The sequence below is a fragment of the Arachis hypogaea genome, chromosome 7, assembly GCF_003086295.3.
Source record: "Arachis hypogaea cultivar Tifrunner chromosome 7, arahy.Tifrunner.gnm2.J5K5, whole genome shotgun sequence".
Lineage (NCBI taxonomy): Eukaryota > Viridiplantae > Streptophyta > Magnoliopsida > Fabales > Fabaceae > Arachis > Arachis hypogaea.
Window position 1 is genome coordinate 39744426 of NC_092042.1, and position 21010 is coordinate 39765435.

Consider the following 21010-nt stretch of genomic DNA (forward strand, 5'->3'; position numbering starts at 1 on the left):
GGTTCACCCATGTAATTCACCTCTACCATTGCAGGGTTCTCAGGATCATAAGCTTCTTCTTCAGAAGATGCCTCTTTAGTACTGTTGGATGCATTTTGCCATCCATTCAGACTCTGAGAAATCATGTTGACTTGCTAAGTCAACATTTTGTTCTGAGCCAATATGGCATTCAGAGCATCAATTTCAAGAACTCTCTACCTTTGAGGTGTCCCATTACTCACAGGATTCTTCTCAGAAGTGTACATGAATTGGTTATTTGCAACCATGTCAATTAGTTCTTGAGCTTCTATAGGCGTTTTCTTTAGGTGAATGGATCCACCTGTAGAATGGTCCGGTGACATCTTAGAAAACTTAGATAGACCATAATAGAATATATCCAAAATGGTCCACTCTGAAAGCATGTCAGAAGGACACCTTTTAGTCATCTGCTTGTATCTTTCCCAAGCTTCATAGAGGGATTCACCATCTTTTTGTTTGAAGGTCTGAACATCTACTCTAAGCTTGCTCAGCTTTTGAGGAGGAAAGAACTTAGCCAAAAAGGTCGTGACCAACTTATCCCAAGAGTCCAGGCTATCTTTAGGTTGTGAGTCCAACCATGTTCTAGCTCTGCCTCTTACAACAAAAGGGAAAAGCATGAGCCTGTAGACTTCAGGATCTACTCCATTAGTCTTAACAATCTCACAGATCTATAAGAACTCAGTTAAAAACTGATAGGGATCTTCTGATGGAAGTCCATGAAACTTGCAGTTCTGTTGCATTAGAGCAACTAGTTGAGGTTTCAGCTCAAAACTATTTGCTCCAATGGCAGGGATTGAGATGCTTCTTCCATCAAATTTGGAAGTAGGTGTAGTATAGTCACCAAGCATCCTCCTTGCGCCTCCACCATTGTTATTGGGTTCGGCCATGTCTCTCTCTTTTTCGAGATTCTTTGTATGGTTTTCTCTGGATTGTTGTGCTTTAGGTTCTCTTAGCTTCTTCTTCAGAGTCCTTTCAGGTTCAGGATATGCTTCAACAAGAATGTCCTTATCCTTGCTCCTGCTCATATGAAAAAGAAGAGAACAGAAAAGAAAGAGGAATCCTCTATGTTACACTATAGAGATTCCTTTATGTGAGTAGAAGAAGAAGAATAGAAAAAGGAGAAGAGAGAAATTCGAACACAGAGAAGAAGGAAGGGTTTGAATTTTTAAGATGAAGAGAAGTGTTAGTAATTAAATAAATAAATAGAAGAAGATGAGAGGGAGAGAATTTCAAAAAATTATTTTTGAAAAAATGGTTAGTGATTTTCGAAAATTAAAAGAAGAAATAAAATTAAAATTAGAATTTGAAACAATTAGTTAATTAAAAGAATTTTAAAAAAGAGGGAGGTAATTTTCGAAAATTAGAGAGAGAAAAGTAGTTAGGTAGTTTTGAAAAAGATAAGAAACAAACAAAAAGTCAATTAGCTAGTTGAAAAAGAATTGAAAATCAATTTTGAAAAGATAAGAAGTTAGAAAAGATATTTTGAAACAGAATTGATTTTTAAAGTTAAAATTAGTTACTGGACTAACAAGAAAGTAGATATGATTCTAGAATTTAAAGATTGAACATTTCTTAACAAGAAAGTAACAAACTTCAAATTTTTGAATCAATCATATTAATTGTTAGTAAAGTTTTTGAAAATTATGAAATAAAGATAAGAAAAGATTTTGAAAAATAGTTTCAAATTTTTGAAAATCATAAAAGAAAAATGAAAAAGATTTGATTTTTGAAAAAGATTTTGGAAAGATAGGATTTTTAAAATTGAAATCTTGACTTAATTAACAAGAAACAACTTATGTTAAAAAATTTTGACTAAGTCAACCCAAAGATTTCGAAAATTATGAGTAAAACAAGGAAAAGATATTTTTTGATTTTTTGAATTTTTAATGATGAGAGAGAAAAATACAAAAATGACTCACAACGTGAAAAATTAAGATCAAAACAAAGAAAACATGCAAGAACACGATGAATGTTAAGATGAACACCAAGAACACTTTGAAGATCAAGATGAACATCAAGAACTATTTTTGAAAAATTTTCAAGAAAAGGAAAACATGCAAGACACCAAACTTAGAAATTTTTCATGTTTAGACACTATGAATACAAAAATGCATATGAAAAACAACAAAAGACACAAAACAAGAAAATATGAAGATCTAACAAGAAGAATTACCAAGAACAACTTGAAGATCATAAAGAACACATGCATGAATTTTCGAAAAATGCAAAAGTTTTTAAAACATGCAATTGACACCAAACTTAAAAATTGACACTAGACTCAAACAAGAAACACAAAATATTTGATTTTTATGATTTTATAATTTTTTTTGGTTTTTTTCGAAAATTACTTTTTGGAAAAACCAAAACAAAGAAAGAAAATTTTTTTTTGAAAACTTTTTGAAAAGAAAATTACCTAATCTGAGCAACAAGATGAACCATTAGTTGTCCAAACTCAAACAATCCCCGGCAACGGCCCCAAAAACTTGGTGCATGAAATTGTGATCATCAACAATGGTGCCAATAGACTTGGAGCTCTCAAACGTGAATCACACTTTGTCACAACTTTGCACAACTAACCAGCAAGTGCACTGGGTCGTCCAAGTAATACCTTACGTGAGTAAGGGTCGATCCCACGGAGATTGTTGGTATGAAGCAAGCTATGGTCATCTTGTAAATCTCAGTTAGGCGGATTCAAATGGTTATAATAGTTTTCAAAAATAAGGATAAATAAATAGAAAATAAAGATAGAGATACTTATGTAAATCATTGGCGGAAATTTCAGATAAGTGTATGGAGATGCTTTGTTCCTTCTGAATCTCTGCTTTCCTACTGCCTTCATCCAATCCTTCTTACTCCTTTCTATGGCAAGCTGTATGTAGGGCATCACCATTGTCAATGGCTACATCCCATCCTCTCAGTGAAAATGGTCCAAATGCTCTGTCATAGCACGACTAATCATCTGTCGGTTCTCGATCATGTCGGAATAGAATCCAATGATTCTTTTGCGTCTGTCACTACGCCCAACAATCGCGAGTTTGAAACTCGTCACAGTCATTCAATCCCTGAATCCTACTCAGAATACCACAGACAAGGTTTAGACTTTCCGAATTCTCAAGAATGGCTGCCAATAATTCTAGCTTATACCACGAAGATCCTGATTAAGGAATCCAAGAGATATTCACTCTAGCTTTCGTTTGTAGAACGGAAGTGGTTGTCAGGAACGCGTTCATAAAGACAGATGATGATGAGTGTCACGGATCATCACATCCATCAGATTGAAGTGCAGCGAATATCTTAGAATAAGAATAAGCTTGAATTGAAAAGAAGAACACTAGTAATTGCATTAATTCTAGAGGTACAGTAGAGCTCCACACCTTAATCTATGGTGTGTAGAAACTCCACCGTTGAAAATACATAAGTTATGGTCTAGGCATGGCTGAATAGCCAGCCTCCCCTGAAATGACATATGAATTCGAAATTAGGGAAAAAGACCCTTAGTACAAAAGTCAAAAGTTCTATTTATACTAAACTAGCTACTAAGATTTACAGAAATAAGTCTAAGTGCAGAAATCTACTTTCGGGGCCCATTTTGGTGTGTGCTTGGGCTGAGCTTGAGCTTTACACGTACAGAGGCTTCTCTTGGGGTTAAACGCCAAGTTATAACATTTGTTTGGCGTTTAACTCTGTTTGTGATGTGTTTTTGGCGTTTTACTCCAGAATGCAGCATGGAGCTGGCGTTGAACGCCAGTTTTCATCATCTAAGCTCGAACAAAGTATAGACCATTATATATTTCTGGAAAGCCCTGGATGTCTACTTTCCAACGCAGTTAAGAGCGCGCCATTTGGAGTTCTGTAGCTCTAGAAAATTCATTTCGAGTGCAGAGAGGTCAGAATCCAACAACATTAGCAGTCCTTTGCTCAGGTCCCTCAATTTCGGCCAGAAAATACCTAAAATCACAGAAAAACACACAAACTCATAGTAAAGTCTAGAAATGTGAATTTTGCATAAAACTAATAAAAACATCCCTAAAAGTAGCTAGATCCTATTAAAAACTACCTAAAAACAATGCCAAAAAGCGTATAAATTATTTGCTCATCAACAACCACTTCCGTTCTACCTTAGATTGAACGTGTATCTCTTAGCCTCCATTCCAAAAGATCAGAGTCTTCATGGTATAAGCTAGAATTATTGGCGGCCATTCCTAAGATTCAGAAAGTTTAAACCTTGTCTGTGGTATTCCGAGTAGGATCTGGGAAGGGATAAATGTGATGAGCTTCAAACTCGCGAGTGTTGGGCGTAGTGACAAACACAAAAGGATCACGGGAATCTATACCAACATGATCGAGAACTGACAGATGATTAGCCGTGCGGTGACAACGCATTTGAACCATTTCACTGACAGGACGGGAGGTAGCCATTGACGCCGGTGAAACCCGAACATACAGCTTGCCAAGGAAAGGAGTATGAAGGATTGGATGAAGGCAGCAGAAAAGCAGAGATTCAAGAGGGATGAAACATCTCCATACACTTATCTGAAATTCCCACCAATGAATTACATAAGTATCTCTATATTTACTTTATGTTTATTTATCTTTTAATTATGAAAACTCTATCACCCATTTGAATCCGCATGACTGAGATTTACAAGGTGACCATAGCTTGCTTCAAGCCGACAATCTCCATGGGATCGACCCTTACTCACGCAAGGTTTATTACTTGGACGACCCAGTGCACTTGCTGGTTAGTTGTGCGAAGTTGTGAAAAAGAGTTGAGATTACAATTGTGCGTACCAAGTTATTGGCGCCATTGTGTATCACAATTTCGTGCACCAAGTTTTTGGCGCCGTTGCCGGGAATTGTTCGAGTTTGGACAACTGATGGTTCATCTTGTTGCTCATATTAGGTAATTTTCTTTTTGTTTTAACCATTATTTTATTTTCAAAAAGTTTTCAAAAATCTTTCAAAAAATTTCCTTCTTTTTCATTTTTTCAAATATAATTTTCGAAAAATACAAAAAAATTCATAAAATCATAAAAACTCAAAAATATTTCATGGTTCTTGTTTGAATCTAGGGCCAAATTTTAAGTTTGGTGTCAATTGCATGATTTTAATTGTCTTGCAATTTTTGAAACACATACATTGTGTTCTTGATGATCTTTAAGTCGTTCTTAATGAATTGCCTTGTTTGATCTTCATGATTTATTGATTTGCACTGCATGATGTTCTACATATGCATTCCTGCATTCATGTGGCCCAAACATGAGAAAGTTCTAAGTTTGGTGTCCTCCATGTTTTCTTTCATTAAGAAAACTGAGTTCTTGATGTTCATCTTGATCTTCAAGATTGTTCTTGGTGTTCATCTTGACGTTCATAATGTTCTTGCATATATCTTGTTTTTTAATCCAAGAATTGTATGTTTTGACTCATTTTGTTATTTTTCAAAATTGAAAACATATCTCTTTGAATAAAGAATTTCGCAAAATAAAGATCCAAGAACATAAAGCAGAGAAATTACAGAGAAAAAGCTGGGCATTTAAAATGCCCAGTGAAGAAGGAAAACTGGCGTTTAAACGCCAGCCAGGGTACTTGGCTGGGCGTTTAAACGCCCAAACCATGTAGCAATTGGGTGTTAAATGCCCAAAACATGTAGCTCCTGGGCGTTTAACGCCAGGATGACACAAGGAGAGGAATTTTGTTTTCAAATCAAATCTTTTTCAAATCTTCATATTTTTTTCAAAATCAAATCTTTTTCAATCATATCTTTTCAAACATATCTTTTTCAAATCATATATTTTTCAAAATCAATTTCAAAAATCTTTTTCTAAATTCTTATCTTTTTCAAATTTATTTCTTATCTTTTTCAAAACCACTTAACTACCTTTTTCACTTTTAATTTTCAAAAAAACATTAATTTTTTTTCAAAATTCTTTTTTAACTAATTGCTTTGAATTTTAATGAAAATTTTCGAAAATTCTTCCCCCTCTCTTATCTTTTTCTATTTTAAACACTAAGATTCCTCCTCCATTGTCAATTCGAACTCCATTCTTTCTTACCTACCTCATCCTTCCATTCTTGTTTTCCTCTGACACCTCAAGGAATCTCTATACTGTGACATAGAGGATTCCATATTTTCTTTGTTTTCTTCTCTTTCATATAAGCAGGAACAAAGATAAAAGCATACTTGTTGAAGCTGATCCGGAACCTGAAAGGACTCTGAAGAGGAAGCTGAGAGCAGCTAAAGCACAAAACACTGAAGAGGACCTCCCTGAAATTTTCGAAAAGGAAGCAGCAAAAGAAACAATTATGGCTAAACCAAACAATAATGCAAGGAAGGTGCTTGGTGATTTTACTACACCAACTTCCAACTTTTATGGAAGAAGCATCTCAATCCCTGCCATAGGAGCAAACGATTTTGAGCTAAAGCCTTAATTAGTTTCTCTACTGCAACAGAACTGCAAGTTTCATGGACTTTCATCAGAAGACCCTTATCAGTTCTTAACTGAGTTCTTGCAGATCTGTGATACTATTAAGACCAATGGAGTTGATCCTGAAGTCTACAAGCTTATGCTTTTCCCTTTTCCCGTAAGAGACAGAGCTAGAACTTGGTTGGACTCACAAGCTAGAGATAGCCTGGAATCTTGGGATAAGCTGGTCATGGCTTTCTTAGCCAAGTTCTTTCCTCCTCAAAAGCTGAGCAAGCATAGAGTGGATGTTTAGACCTTTAGACAAAAAGATGGTGAATCCCTCTATGAAGCTTGGGAAAGATACAAGTAACTGACCAAAAAGTGTCCTTCTGACATGCTTTCAGAATGGACCACATTAGATATATTCTATGATGGTCTGTCTGAATTTTCCAAGATGTCACTGGACCACTCTGCAGGTGGATCCATTCACCTAAAGAAAATTCCTGCAGAAGCTCAGGAACTTATTGAAATGGTTGCAAATAACCAGTTCATGTATACCTCTGAGAGGAATCCTGTGAGTAATGGGACGCCTCAAAAGAGAGGAGTTCTCGAAATTGATGTTCTGAATGCCATACTGGCTCAGAACAAAATATTGACCCAACAAGTCAATATGATATCTCAGAGTCTGAATGGATTACAAAATGCATCCAATAGTACTAAAAAAGCATATTCTGAAGAAGAAGCTTATGATCATGAGAACCCTGCAATGGCAGAGGTGAACTACATGGGTGAAGCCTTTGGCAACACCTATAATCCTTCATGGAAAAATCATCCAAATTTTTCATGGAAGGATCAACAGAAACAAGGCTTCAATAATAACAATGGTGGAAGAAACAGGTTTAGCAATAGCAAACCTTTCCCATCATCATCTCAGCAACAGACAGAGCATTCTGAGCAGAATCCTTCTAGCATAGTAAACATAGTCTCTGATCTATCTAACTCTTAGTTTCATGACTAAAACAAGATACTCCATTAGAAATTTGGAGGCACAAGTGAGCCAGCTGAGTAAAAGGGTTACTGAAACTCCTCCTAGCACTCTCCAAAGCAATACAGAAGAGAATCCCAAAGGAGAGTGCAAGGCCATTGATATAGTCAACATGGTTGAAACCTTAGAGGAGGAGGAGGACGTGAATCCAAATGAGGAAGACCTCAGGGGACGTCGAATGGTCAGCAAGGAATACCCTAATGAGGAACCAAAGGAATCTGAGGCTCATATAGAGACCATAGAGATTCCCTTGGACTTCCTCTTATCATTCATGAGCTCTGATAACTTTTCATCTTCTAAAGAGGATGAAGACATTGTTGAAGGGCAAGTTGCCCAATATTTAGGAGCAATCACGAAGCTGAATGCCAAGCTGTTTGGTAATGAGACTTGGGAGGAAGAGCCTCCCTTGCTCACCAATGAACTGAATACATTGGTTCAGCAATCTTTACCTCAAAAGAAATATGATCCTGGTAAATTCTTAATACACTGTACCATAGGCACCATGACCTTTGAAAAAAGCTCTGTGTGACCTGGGGTCAGGGATAAACATGATGCCCCTCTTTGTAATGGAGAGACTGGGAATCTATGAGGTACATGCTGCCAAATTCTCATTGGAGATGGCAGATAAATCTATGAAAAAGGCTTATGGACTAGTAGAGGACGTGCTAGTGAAGGTTGAAGGCCTTTACTTCCCTGCTGATTTCATAATCCTAGACACTAGGAGGGATGAGGATGAATCCATCATCCTTGGAAGACCCTTCCTAGCCACAGCAAGAGCTGTGATTGATGTTGACAGAGGAGAATTGATCCTTCATGTGAATAAAGAATGCCTTGTAGTAAAGACTCAAGGTTCTCCATCTGTAACCATAGAGAGTAAGCATGAAGAGCTTCTCCCAATACAGAGTCAAACAGAGCCCCCATATTCAAACTCTAAGTTTGGTGTTGGAAGGCTACAGCCAAACTCTAAGTTTGGTGTTGAAAGATCTCAACCATACTCTGATCATCTGTGAGACTCCATGAGAGATCACTGTCAAGCTATTGACATTAAAGAAGCGCTTATTGGGAGGCAACCCAATTTTAGTTTAATTTTATCTATATTATTTTGTTTTCTTTTAGGTTGATGATCATGTGAAGTCACAAAGACAAAAATAAAGAAAAAAAAGTTCAAAAATAGCATTGAAAACAGCACACCCTGGAGGAAGGACTTACTAGCGTTTAAGCAAAATGGGCATTTAAACGCCCAGTCTGACACCTTTCTGGGAATTTAAATGCCAGAATAGGGCACCAGACTGGCATTTAAACGCCAAAACAGGGCAACAAACTGGCTTTTAGACGCTGGAACAAGAAGGAAAGCTGGCATTTAAACGCCAGAACAGGACAGCAGAGTGGCGTTTAAACACCAGAATTGCACTCTAAGGCGTTGTGAATGCCCAATTGGAGCAGGAATGAAGAATTCCTTGACCGCTCAGGATCTGTGGACCCTACAGGATCCCCACCAATCTTAACTCACTCTCTATCCTCTTTACACCTTTCTATAACACTCTTCCCCAAGAACCCTATACACCCTCCATCTCCTCTATTTTCTTTGTCTTCTACATCTTTCCTTCTTCTTTTGCTCGGGAATGAGCAAACATTTTAAGTTTGGTGTGGTAAAAGCAGTGCTTTTTGTTTTTCCATAACCATTTATGGCACCTAAGGCTGGAGAAACCTCTAGAAAGAGAAAAGAGAAGACAAAAGCTTCCACCTTTGAGTCACGGGAGATGGAGAGATTCATCTCAAGGGTCTATAGCTCAGTAGTAGAGCATTTGACTGCACAACAAGAGAGCCCACTCATGGACCTCAACAAGAGCATGAGAAATTCCCTCATCAAGAAATCCCTGAGATGCCTCAAGAGATACATTTTCCTCCACACAACTATTGCGAGTAACTAAGGATAGGAGCACCAAAATCACTAGGGATGGAGCAACAAAGGCAAGGAAGAGACATTGAGGAGCTCAAACACTCCATAGGTTCTTCAAGAGGAGGAAGATGCCACCCTCACTATGGTGGACTCATTCTTTAATCTCCTTGTCTATTTATTTTTCTGTTTTCGGCTTTATGTTGTATGTTCTATCTATGTTTGTGTCTTCACTACATGATCATTAGTATCTAGTGTCTATGTCTTAAAGCTATGAATGAGTCCATGAATCCTTCACCTCTCTTACATGAAAAATGTGCTTAATTACAAAAGAACAAGAAGTTCTTGGATTTTAAATTTTATCTTGAAACTAGTTTAATTATTTTGATGTGGTGGCAATACTTTTGTTCTCTAAATGAATGCTTGAATAGTGCATATTTTTTATCTTGTTGTTTATGAATGTTAAAGTTGTTGGCTCTTGAAAGAATGATGAACAAAGAGGAATATTATTGATAATCTGAAAAATCATAAAATTGATTCTTGAAGTAAGAAAAAGCAGTGAATGAGAAAGTTTGAGAAAAAAAGAGAAAATAAAAAAAATGGTGAAAAAAAAGAGAGAAAAAAAAGAAAAAGAAAAAGCAAGTAGAAAAAGCCAATAGCCCTTTAAACCAAAAGGCAAGGGTAAAAAGGATCCAATGCTTTGAGTATTAATGGATAGGAGGGCCCAAGGAAATAAAATCCAGGCCTAAGCGGCTAAATCAAGCTGTCCCAAACCATGTGCTTGTGTCATGAAGGTCCAAGTGAAAAGCTTGAGACTGAGTGGTTAAATCGTGATCCAAAGTAAAAGAGTGTGCTTAAGAACTCTGGACACCTCTAAATGGGGACTTTAGCAAAGCTGAGTCACAATCTTAAAAGGTTCACCAGTTATGCGTCTGTGGCATTTATGTATCCGGTGGTAATACTGGAAAACAAAGTGCTTAGGGCTACGGCCAAGACTCAAAAAGTAGCTGTGTTCAATAATCAACATACTTAACTAGGAGAATCAATAACACTATCTTAAATTCTGAGTTCCTAGAGATGCCAATCATTCTGAATTTCAAAGGAAAAAGTGAGATGCCAAAACTGTTCAGAAGCAAAAAGCTACAAGCCCCGCTCATCTAATTAGGACTAAGTTTCATTGATACTGTGGGATTCATTGTATATTCTCTTCTTTTTATCCTATTTTGTGATGAGCGGATAATTTATACGCTTTTCGACATTATTTTTATATAGTTTTTAGTATGATTTAGTTAGTTTTTGGTATATTTTTATTAGTTTTTAAGCAAAATTCACATTTCTGGACTTTACTATGAGTTTGTGTGTTTTTCTATGATTTCAGGTATTTTCTGGCTGAAATTGAGGGACCTGAGCAAAAATCTGATTCAGAAGCTTACAAAGAACTGCAGATGCTGTTGGATTCTGACCTCTCTGCACTCAAAGTAGATTTTCTGGAGCTACAGAACTCTAAAAGGCGTGTTCGTAACTACGTTGGAAAGTAGACATTCAGGGCTTTCCAACAATATATAATAGTCCATACTTTGCGTGAGTTTTGATGACATAAAATGGCGTCAAAACGCCAGCTCTCTACCCTTTTTTGGCGTTAAAACACCATAACTGGCATAAAAGTTGGAGTTAAACGCCCAATCTAGCACCAAAGCTGGTGTTTAACTCCAAGAGAAGCCTCCACACATGTGAAGCTCAATGCTCAGCCCAAGATGAGTAAACTGAGATAGATAGTGCAGAAATCCACTTCTGGGGCCCACGTGGTGTGTGTTTGGGCTGAGCATTGAAGCTTTCACGTGCATAGCCTATTCCTGGCATTAAGCGTCAGCTTTGGTGCCAGTTTGGGCATTTAACTCCAACTTTTATGCCAGTTCTGGCATTTAACGCCAGAAAAGGGTAAAAAGCTGGCGTGTAAACGCCATTTAGCACTATCAAATCTCAGGCAAAGTATGGACTATTATATATTGCTGAAAAGTCCTAGATGTGTACTTTCCAACGCAATTGGGAGCGTGTCAATTAGACTTCTATAGCTGCAGAAAATCTATTCCGAGTGCAGGGAGGTCAGAATCCAACAACATCTGCAGTCCTTTCTTAGCCTCTGAATCAGATTTTTGCTCAGGTCCCTCAATATCAGCTAGAAAATACCTGAAATCACAGAAAAACACACAAACTCATAGTAAAGTCCAGAAATGTGATTTTTGCATAAAAACTAATAAAAATATACTAAAAATGACTAAAGTATACTAAAAACTACATGAAAAATACCACCAAAAAGCATATAAAATATCCGCTCATCATAACACCAAACTTAAACTGTTGCTTGTCCCCAAGAAACTAGATAAATAAAATAGGTTAGAAAGAAAATCAAAAGGCAATACATCTCAGAGTTTTAAGTGAAGCTCAGATTCTAATTAGATGAGCGGGACTAGTAGCTTTTTGCTCCTGAACAGTTTTGGCATCTCAATTTATCCTTTGAAGTTCAGAATGATTGGCATCCATAGGAACTCAGAATTCGGATATTGTTATTGATTCTCCTAGTTTAATATGTTGATTCTTGAACACAACTACTTTATGAGTCTTGGCTGTGACCCTAAGCATATTGTTTTCCAGTAGTACTACAGGATACATAAATGCCATAGACACATAACTGGGTGAACCTTTCAGATTGTGACTCAGCTTTGCTAGAGTCCGCAGTTAGAGGTGCCCAGAGTTCTTAGGCACACTCTTTTGCTTTGGATCACGACTTTAACCACTCAGTCTCAAGCGTTTCACTTGGACCTTCATGAAACAAGCATATGGTTAGGGACAGCTTGATTTATCCACTTAGGCCAGGATTTTATTCCCTTGGGCCCTCCTATCCATTAATGCTCAAAGCCTTGGATCTTTTTTAACCTTGCCTTTTGGTTTAAAGGGCTATTGGCTTTTTCTGCTTGCTTTTTTTTGCAAGCTTTTATTTTTCACTGCTTTTTCTTGCTTCAAGAATCAATTTTGTGATTTTTTGGATTATCAATAACATTTCTCTTTCTTTTCATCATTCTTTCAAGAGCCAACAATTTTAACATTCGTAAACTTCACTATACAAAATATGCACTGTTTAAGCATTCATTCAGAAGACAAAAAGTGTTGCCACCACATAAAAATAATTAGAATTTTTCTTATTGAAAACTTGAAATAATTGCCTCCTTACTCTAAAGAAAATATACTATTTTATTCATGTTTAGTGATGATAAGAAGAATAAATTATAGCTTACCTAGAGATAATAAAAATAAAAATATAGACCCTAATTACTAATACTCATGTAATTCTTAAGATAGGTTTCTAATAATAAAAGTTATCACAGATTTAAGATTAGGGCTCAACAACCTTTATTTTAGGAGATGGATGCTCCTTCGATCTGTGGGGTGTCTGGTCCCTCAAGGGAGAGCTTCTGGTGCTTCAGCTTCTGTAGCTCATGCCCTTGCTTTTCTTGTTCCTTAAGCAGTTTGCAGAGCATGCAATTTTGATTTTGCTGTTCTTCCTTAAGTTGATCCATAGCTTCTTGCAGCTTGGTGACAGATGCTTTTAGAAGGGCCCAATAGTCAATTTGAGGGATTTCTGGGAGGAACTACTGCGCCCTCCACTTAGTGGAGTTGTCGTGTACTTGTCCCTCCATTGACTTTTTAGTGATTGGATGCTCGACTGAGATGAACTCATCCACTTACATCTTTACCCCAGCATCTTTACATAGCAGAGAGATTAAGCTTGGGTAAGCCAATTTGGCTTCAGTGGAGTTCTTATTTGCAATTGTGTAAATCTCACAAGAAATTAGATGATGAATCTCCACTTCGTTTCCTAGCATAATACAATGAATCATCACTGCTCTTTTGACAGTGACCTCAGAGTGATTGCTAGTGGGTAGTATAGAATGCCCAATGAAGTCCAACCAGCCCCTAGCGACTGGTTTGAGATCTCCTCTCTTGAGTTAGTTTGGGACACATTTTGAGTTGGTTATCCACTTAGTTCCAGGGAGGCATATGTCCTCTAGAACTTGGTCCAAATGCTTATCTTCTCTCACCATTCTCCTATTAAAGGATTCTGTATCATCTTGTAGTTGAGACAACTTGAGGACCTCTCTTATTTTGTCAAGGTGGAAGTAAATAGTCTTCCCTCTGACCATAGTTCGAAAGATATGGAAGGCAGTTCCCGTCATTCTTTGTTTATCCGTTAGCCATAGATTTGAGTAGAATTCCTAGACCATGTTTCTTCCCACCTTTGTCTCAGGATTAGGTAGGATTTCCCAACCTCTGTTTCGAATCTGTTCTTGGATCTCTGGATATTCGTCTTCTTTCAGATCAAACTTAACTTCCGGGATCACTGACCTCAAATCCATTATTTTGAGGTAATGGTCTGCATGTTCTTTGGTTAAGAACCTCTCATGATTCCAAAGTGGTTTTGGATTATTCTCTTTCTTGCCTCTTAAAGTGGTTTGTTTTCCTTTAGGAGCCATGATCTTGGTGAGGTTTTGCTCAGTGATCACGGAAAAACACATCAAACTTAGAGGTTTGCTTATGCTCAAGCAAAAGAAAGGAAAGGAGAGGAATAGAGGGGAGACAAATTCGAATGGTGGAGGTATGGGGATGACCGAACGTGTATTTAAAAGGGAGGGGGTGGGTTTCGAAAATTTTGAAAAAGACATGATAGAAAGATATGATTTGTAAAAGATGAATCATGATATGAAAAAGATGAGATTTTAAAACTCAAAAGATATGGACAAGATATAAAGAAGTTAAATCTGAATTTTTGTTGATGCATCTAAGAATTAAAAGATGATATGATGAGTTGGAAAAGATTTGGAAAAAAATTTAAAAGATAAATGAGTTTTTGAAAAAGATTTGAAAGGGATTTGGAAAGAAAATTAAAAAGAATTTAGAAGATTATTAAATTTTTGAAAATTGAATTTGAGAGATGAAAATTTGTAACAGGTTTATGCAAAAAATTATGAATTAAAACATGAAAATTTGAAAAAAATTGAAGTGAAAACAGAATCACCTCCCCTTATTAGTTCTGGCATTAAACGCCCAGAATGGTATCCATTCTGGCATTTAACGCCCATTTGTTGGCCAATTTGGGCATTTAACGCCCAGCTAGGTACCCTGGCTGGCGTTAAACGCCAGGAATCTTTTGTTACTGGGCGTTTTTCTGAACGCCCAGGATGCTGCAACTCTGGTGTTAAACGTGCAAAATGATACCCATTCTAGCGTTTAACGCCCAAAATGGTATCTTTACTGTCGTTAAACGCCCAGGATGGTACCCATTCTGGCGTTTAACGCCCAAAATGCCTCTTACTAGCATTTTCGAGCTAGTGAGCTCCTTTTCTCTGCTTTGTGTTATGAATCCTTCTGTAACTCTGTAAACTTCTGCATTTGACAATTAACCTTAAAGATAATTTATATCAAACTCCTATAATTATTATTTAAATAACAAGAACCATTGCTAATGACTGGGTTGCCTCCTAGCAAGCGCTTCTTTATTGTCTTTAGCTGGAGTTTTACTGAGCTTTAGTCTAGTCTTAGTTTTGAGCATTCTTGCTCAACATTGCTTTCAAGATAATGTTTGACTCTCTATCCATTAACAATGAACTTTTTGTCAGATTCAATATCCTGAAGCTTTACATATCCATATGGTGACACACTTGTGATCACATATGGTCCCCTCCACCGGAATTTTAATTTCCCAGGGAACAATCTGAGCTTAGAGTTAAACAGCAGAACCTTCTGTCCTGGCTCAAAGACTCTGGATGACAGTTTCTTGTCATGCCATCTTTTTGCTTTCTCTTTGTAAATTTTTACATTTTCGAAAGCATTGAGTCTGAATTTCTCTAGCTCATTCAACTTGAGCAATCTTTTCTCTCCAGCTAACTTGGCATCAAGGTTTAGGAATCTGGTTGCCCAGTAGGCCTTGTGTTCCAGTTCCACTGGCAGGTGATAGGCTTTTCCATACACAAGTTGGTATGGAGAGGTCCCTATAAGAGTTTTGAATGCACTTCTGTTTGCCCATAGAGCATCATCTAGACTCCTTGGCCAATCCTTTCTATGGGTACTTATAGTCTGTTCCAGGACTCGTTTTAGTTCTCTATTTGAGACTTCAGCCTGCCCATTTGTCTGTGGATGATATGGAGTTGCCACTTTGTGGTTAATTCCATATCGGATCAGAGCAGAGTCAAGCTGTTTATTGCAGAAATGAGTTCTTCCATCACTGATTAGTATTCTGGGGACACTAAATCTATTGAAGATATGCTTTTGGAGGAACTTCAGCACTGTCTTAGTATCATTAGTGGGTGTGGCAATTGCCTCTACCTATTTAAATATGTAATCTAATGCCACCAGAATGTAAGTGTTTGAGTATGATGGTGGGAAAGGCCCCATGAAGAGGCATGGCATAACCGTGAGGCAAATTACCATCTCTCTGGCAACTGTCACAGTTACGTACAAACTCTCGAGAGACTCTATAGAGGGTAGGACAGTAGAAGCCACATTGGAGGACTTTTGTGGCTGTTCGCTCACCTCCGAAATATCCTCCATATTGTGATCCATGGAAATGCCATAGGATCTTCTGTGCTTCTTCTCTAGGCACACATCTACGGATCATTCCATCTGCACATCTCTTAAAGAGATATGGTTCATCCCACAAGTAGTACTTTGCATCAGAAATTAATTTTTTTGTTTGCTGTCTACTGTACTCTTTGGGTATGAATCTTACAGCCTTATAGTTTGCAATGTCTGCAATCCATGGTATTTTCTGAATGGCAAAGAGTTGCTCATCCAGAAAGGTTTCAGAGATCTCAGTCAGGGGAAGAGACGCCCCTGCTACTGGTTCTATCCGGGACAGGTGATCAGCTACTTGGTTCTCTGTTTCTTTTCTGTCTCTTATTTCTATATCAAACTCTTGCAGAAGCAATACCCATCTTATGAGCCTGGGTTTTGAATCCTGCTTTGTGAGTAGATATTTGAGAGCAGCATGGTCAGTGTACACAATCACTTTTGATCCTACTAAATAAGATCTAAACTTGTCAATGGCATAAACCAATGCAAGCAGCTCTTTTTCTGTGGTTGTGTAATTCTTTTGTGCGTCATTTAGAACACGGCTGGTATAGTAAATGATGTGCAGAAGCTTGTTATGCTTTGTCCTAGTACTGCACCAATAGCATGGTCACTGGCATCACACATTAATTTGAATGGTAATGTCCAGTCTGGTGCAGAAATGACAAGTACTGTGACCAACTTAGCCTTGAGAGTCTCAAAGGCCTGCAAACACTCTATGTTAAAGACAAATGGTGTATCAGCAGCTAGTAGATTACTCAGAGGTTTTGCGATTTTTGAAAAATCCTTTATAAACCTCCTGTAGAATCCTGCATGTCCCAGAAAGCTTCTGATTGCCTTAACGTTGGTGGGTGGTGGTAATTTTTCAATTACCTCTACCTTAGCTTGTTCCACCTCTATTCCTTTGTTCGAAATTTTATGCCCAAGGACAATTCTTTCAGTCACCATAAAGTGACATTTTTTCCAGTTTAAAACCAGGTTAGTCTCTTGGCACCTTTTCAGAACAAGTGCTAGATGATCAAGACAGGAGCTGAATGAGTCTCCAAATACAGAGAAGTCATCCATGAAGACTTCCAGAAATTTTTCTACCATATCAGAGAAAATAGAGAGCATGCATCTCTAAAAGATTGTAGGTGCATTGTACAGACCAAATGGCATCCTTCTGTAGGCAAATACTCCAGATGGACATGTGAATGCTGTTTTCTCTTGATCCTGAGGATCAACTGCAATTTGGTTATAGCCTAAGTAGCCATCCAAAAAGCAGTAATAGTCATGACCTACTAGTCTTTCTAGCATCTGGTCTATGAATGGTAAAGGAAAATGATCCTTTCTGGTGGCTGTATTGAGCCTTCTGTAGTCAATACACATACGCCACCCTGTAACTATTCTTGTAGGAACCAGTTCATTTTTTTCATTATGAATCACTGTCATACCTCCTTTCTTTGGGATGACTTGGACATGGCTCACCCAGGGGCTATCAGAAATAGGATAAATAATCACAGCATCTAGTAATTTAGTGACCTCTTTCTGCACCACTTCCTTCATGGCCAGATTTAGTCGCCTCTGTCGTTGAACCACTGGCTTAGCATCATCCTCCAATAGGATCTTGTGCATGCATCTAGCTGGGCTAATGCCCTTAAGATCACTTATGGACCACCCAAGAGTTGTCTTTTGTGTCTTTAGCACCTGAAGTAGTGCTTTCTCTTCCTGTGGCTCTAAGGCAGAGCTTATGATCACAGAAAAAGTTGCATCCTCTCCTAGAAACGTATTTTTCAGGGATGGTGGTAGTGGTTTGAGGTCGGGTTTAGGAGGCTTATCCTCTTTCTGAGGAGTTTTCAGGGGTTCTTCTGTTTTCTCTGGTCCCTCCAAATCAGGCTGAACATCTTTAAAGATGTCCTCTAGCTCTGATTCGAAACTTTCAGTCATATTGACTTCTTCCACTAGGGAGTCAATAATATCAACTCTCATGCAGTCTTTTGATGTGTCTGGATGCTGCATAGCTTTGACAGCATTCAACTTAAACTCATCCTCATTGACTCTCAGGTTCACCTCCCCTTTTTGGACATTAATGAGGGTTCGTCCAGTTGCTAGGAAAGGTCTTCCTAGAATGAGAGTTACACTCTTGTGCTCCTCTATTTCCAGCACTATAAAGTCATTGGGAAAGGCAAATGGCCCAACCTTGACAATCATGTCCTCAATTACGCCTGATGGATATTTAATGGAGCCATCAGCAAATTGGAGGCATATTCGGGTTGGTTTAACTTCTTTAGTCAAGCCAAGCTTTCTGATAGTGGATGCAGATATTAGGTTGATACTTGCCCCAAGATCACATAGAGCTGTTGGTAGGCGAAATTGTGATCATCAACAATGGCCCCAATGACTTGGTGCTCTCAAACGTGAATCACACTTTGTCACAACTCCGCACAACTAACCAGCAAGTGCACTGGGTCGTCCAAGTAATAAACCTTACATGAGTAAGGGTCGATCCCACGGAGATTGTTAGTATGAAGCAAGGTATGTTCATCTTGTAAATCTCAGTTAGGCGTATTATAAATGGTTATGGAGTTTTCGAAAATTCATAATAAATAAAGCATAAAATAAAATAGAGACACTTATGTAAATCATTGACGAGAATTTCAGATAAGTGCATGGAGATGCTTTGTCCCTGTTGAATCTCTGCAACGTACTGCTTTCTTACTTTCAATCCTTTATACTACTTTCCATGGCAAGCTGTATGTAGGGCATCACTGTTGTCAATGGCTACATCCCATCCTCTCAGTGAAAATGGTCCAAATGCTATTGTCACAGCACGGCTAATCATCTGTCGGTTCTCGATCATGTCGGAATAGAATCGATTGATGCTTTTGCATTTGTCATCACGCCCAACAATTGCGAGTTTGAAGCTCGTCACAGCTATTCAATCCCTGAATCCTACTCGGAATACCACCGACAAGGTTTAGACTTTTTGGATCCTCAAGAGTGGCCGCCAAAGGGTTCTAGCTTATACCACAAAGATTCTGGTTAAGGAATCCAAGAGATACTCGCTCGTGCTAAGGTAGAACGGAAGTGGTTGTCAGTCACGCGTTCATAGGTGAGAATGATGATGAGTGTCACGAATCATCACATTTATCATGTTAAAGTGCAACGAATATCTTAAAACAGGAATAAGCTGAATTGAATAGAAAATAGTAGTAATTGCATTGAAACTTGAGGTACAGCAGAGCTCCACACCCTTAATCTATGGTGTGTAGAAACTCCACCGTTGAAAATACATAAGTGATGGTCCAGGCATGGCCGAATGGCCAGCCCCCACGAACGTGATCAATAGTCTCCTAAGATGAACAATAGATTAAAAATGAGACCAAAGATGTCTAATACAATAGTAAAAAGTTCTATTTATACTAGACTAGCTACTAGGGTTTACAGAAATAAGTCTAAGTGCAGAAATCCACTTTCGGGTCCCACTTGGTGTGTGCTTGGGCTGAGCTTGAGCTTTACACGTGCAGAGGCTTCTCGTGGAGTTAAACACCAAGTTGTAACGTGTTTTTGGCGTTTAACTCTGGTTCGTGACGTGTTTCTAGCATTTGACTCCAGAATGCAGCATGGAACTGGTGTTGAACGCTAGTTTGCGTCCTCTAAACTCAAATAAAGTATTGAATATTATATATTTCTGGAAAGATATGGATGTCTACTTTACAACGCCATTGAGAGCGCACCATTTGAAATTATGTAGCTCCAGAAAATCTATTTTGAGTGCAGGGAGGTCAGAATCCAACAGCATTAGCAGTCCTTTTTCAGCCTAAATCAGATTTTTTGCTCAGGTCCCTCAATTTCAGCCAAAAAATACCTAAAATCACAGAAAAACACACAAACTCATAGTAAAGTTTAGAAATGTGAATTTTGCATAAAAACTAATGAAGACATCCCTAAAAGTAGCTAGATCCTACTAAAAACTACCTAACAATGCCAAAAAGCGTATAAATTATCTGCTCATCACAACACCAAACTTAAATTGTTTCTTGTCCCCAAGCAACTGAAAATCAATAGGATAAAAAGAAGAGAATATACTATAAATCTCAAAATATCAATGAAGATTAGTTCTAATTAGATGAGCGGAACTTGCAGCTTTTTGCTTCTGAACAGTTTTGGCATCTCACTTTATCCTTTGAAGTTTAGAATGATTGGCATCTATAGGAACTCAGAGTTCAGATAGTGTTATTAATTCTCCTAGTTAAGTATGTTGATTCTTGAACACAACTACTTTTAGGAGTCTTGGATGTGGCCCTAAGCACTTGTTTTCCAATATTACCACCGGATACATAAATGCCACAGACACATAACTGTGTGAACCTTTTCAGATTGTGACTCAGCTTTGCTAAAGTCCCCAGTTAGAGGTGTCCAGAGTTCTTAAGCACACTCTTTTTGCTTTGGATTACGACTTTAACCACTCAGTCTCAAGTTTTTCACTTGGACCTGTGATAGCCAAAATTGTGATTTAGATGTGAATTCGTTGTTCGTTCTCTCCCTGGTAATGGCGCCAAAAAAACTTGGTGCATGATAACATGGTCCAAACATAACTTCATAACTCACGCAACTAACCAGCAAGTGCACTGGGTCGTCCAAGTAATACCTTACGTGAGTAAGGGTCGATCCCACGGAGATTGTTGGTATGAAGCAAGCTATGGTCATCTTGTAAATCTTAGTTAGGCGGATAATAAATGGTTATGGAGTTTTTGAAATTAATAATAAATAAAATATAAAATAAAGATAGAAATACTTATGTAAATCATTGGCGGAAATTTCAGATAAGTGTATGGAGATGCTTTGTCCCTGTTGAATCTCTGCAACATACTGCTTTCTTACTTTCAATCCTTCATACTCCTTTCCACGGCAAGCTGTATGTAGGGCATCACCATTGTCAATGGCTACTTCCCATCCTCTCAGTGAAAAAGGTCCAAATGCTCTTGTCACAGCACGACTAATCATCTGTCGGTTCTCGATCATGTCAGAATAGAATCCATTGAT

At 37.9% G+C, this 21010-nt stretch overlaps 2 non-coding genes across 2 annotated transcripts; one reads left to right on the plus strand and one right to left on the minus strand.

The window, feature by feature from the left end:
• The first annotated feature begins 395 nt into the window (after nucleotides 1-395).
• LOC112704578 (small nucleolar RNA R71) lies at nucleotides 396-503 on the plus strand. The gene has a single exon (XR_003155195.1). It is a non-coding gene; the product is annotated as a small nucleolar RNA R71 (small nucleolar RNA).
• A 6211-nt stretch (nucleotides 504-6714) lies between these two features.
• Nucleotides 6715-6822, minus strand: LOC112704392 (small nucleolar RNA R71). Its single transcript, XR_003155018.1, has one exon. It is a non-coding gene; the product is annotated as a small nucleolar RNA R71 (small nucleolar RNA).
• Nucleotides 6823-21010: the final 14188 nt, after the last annotated feature.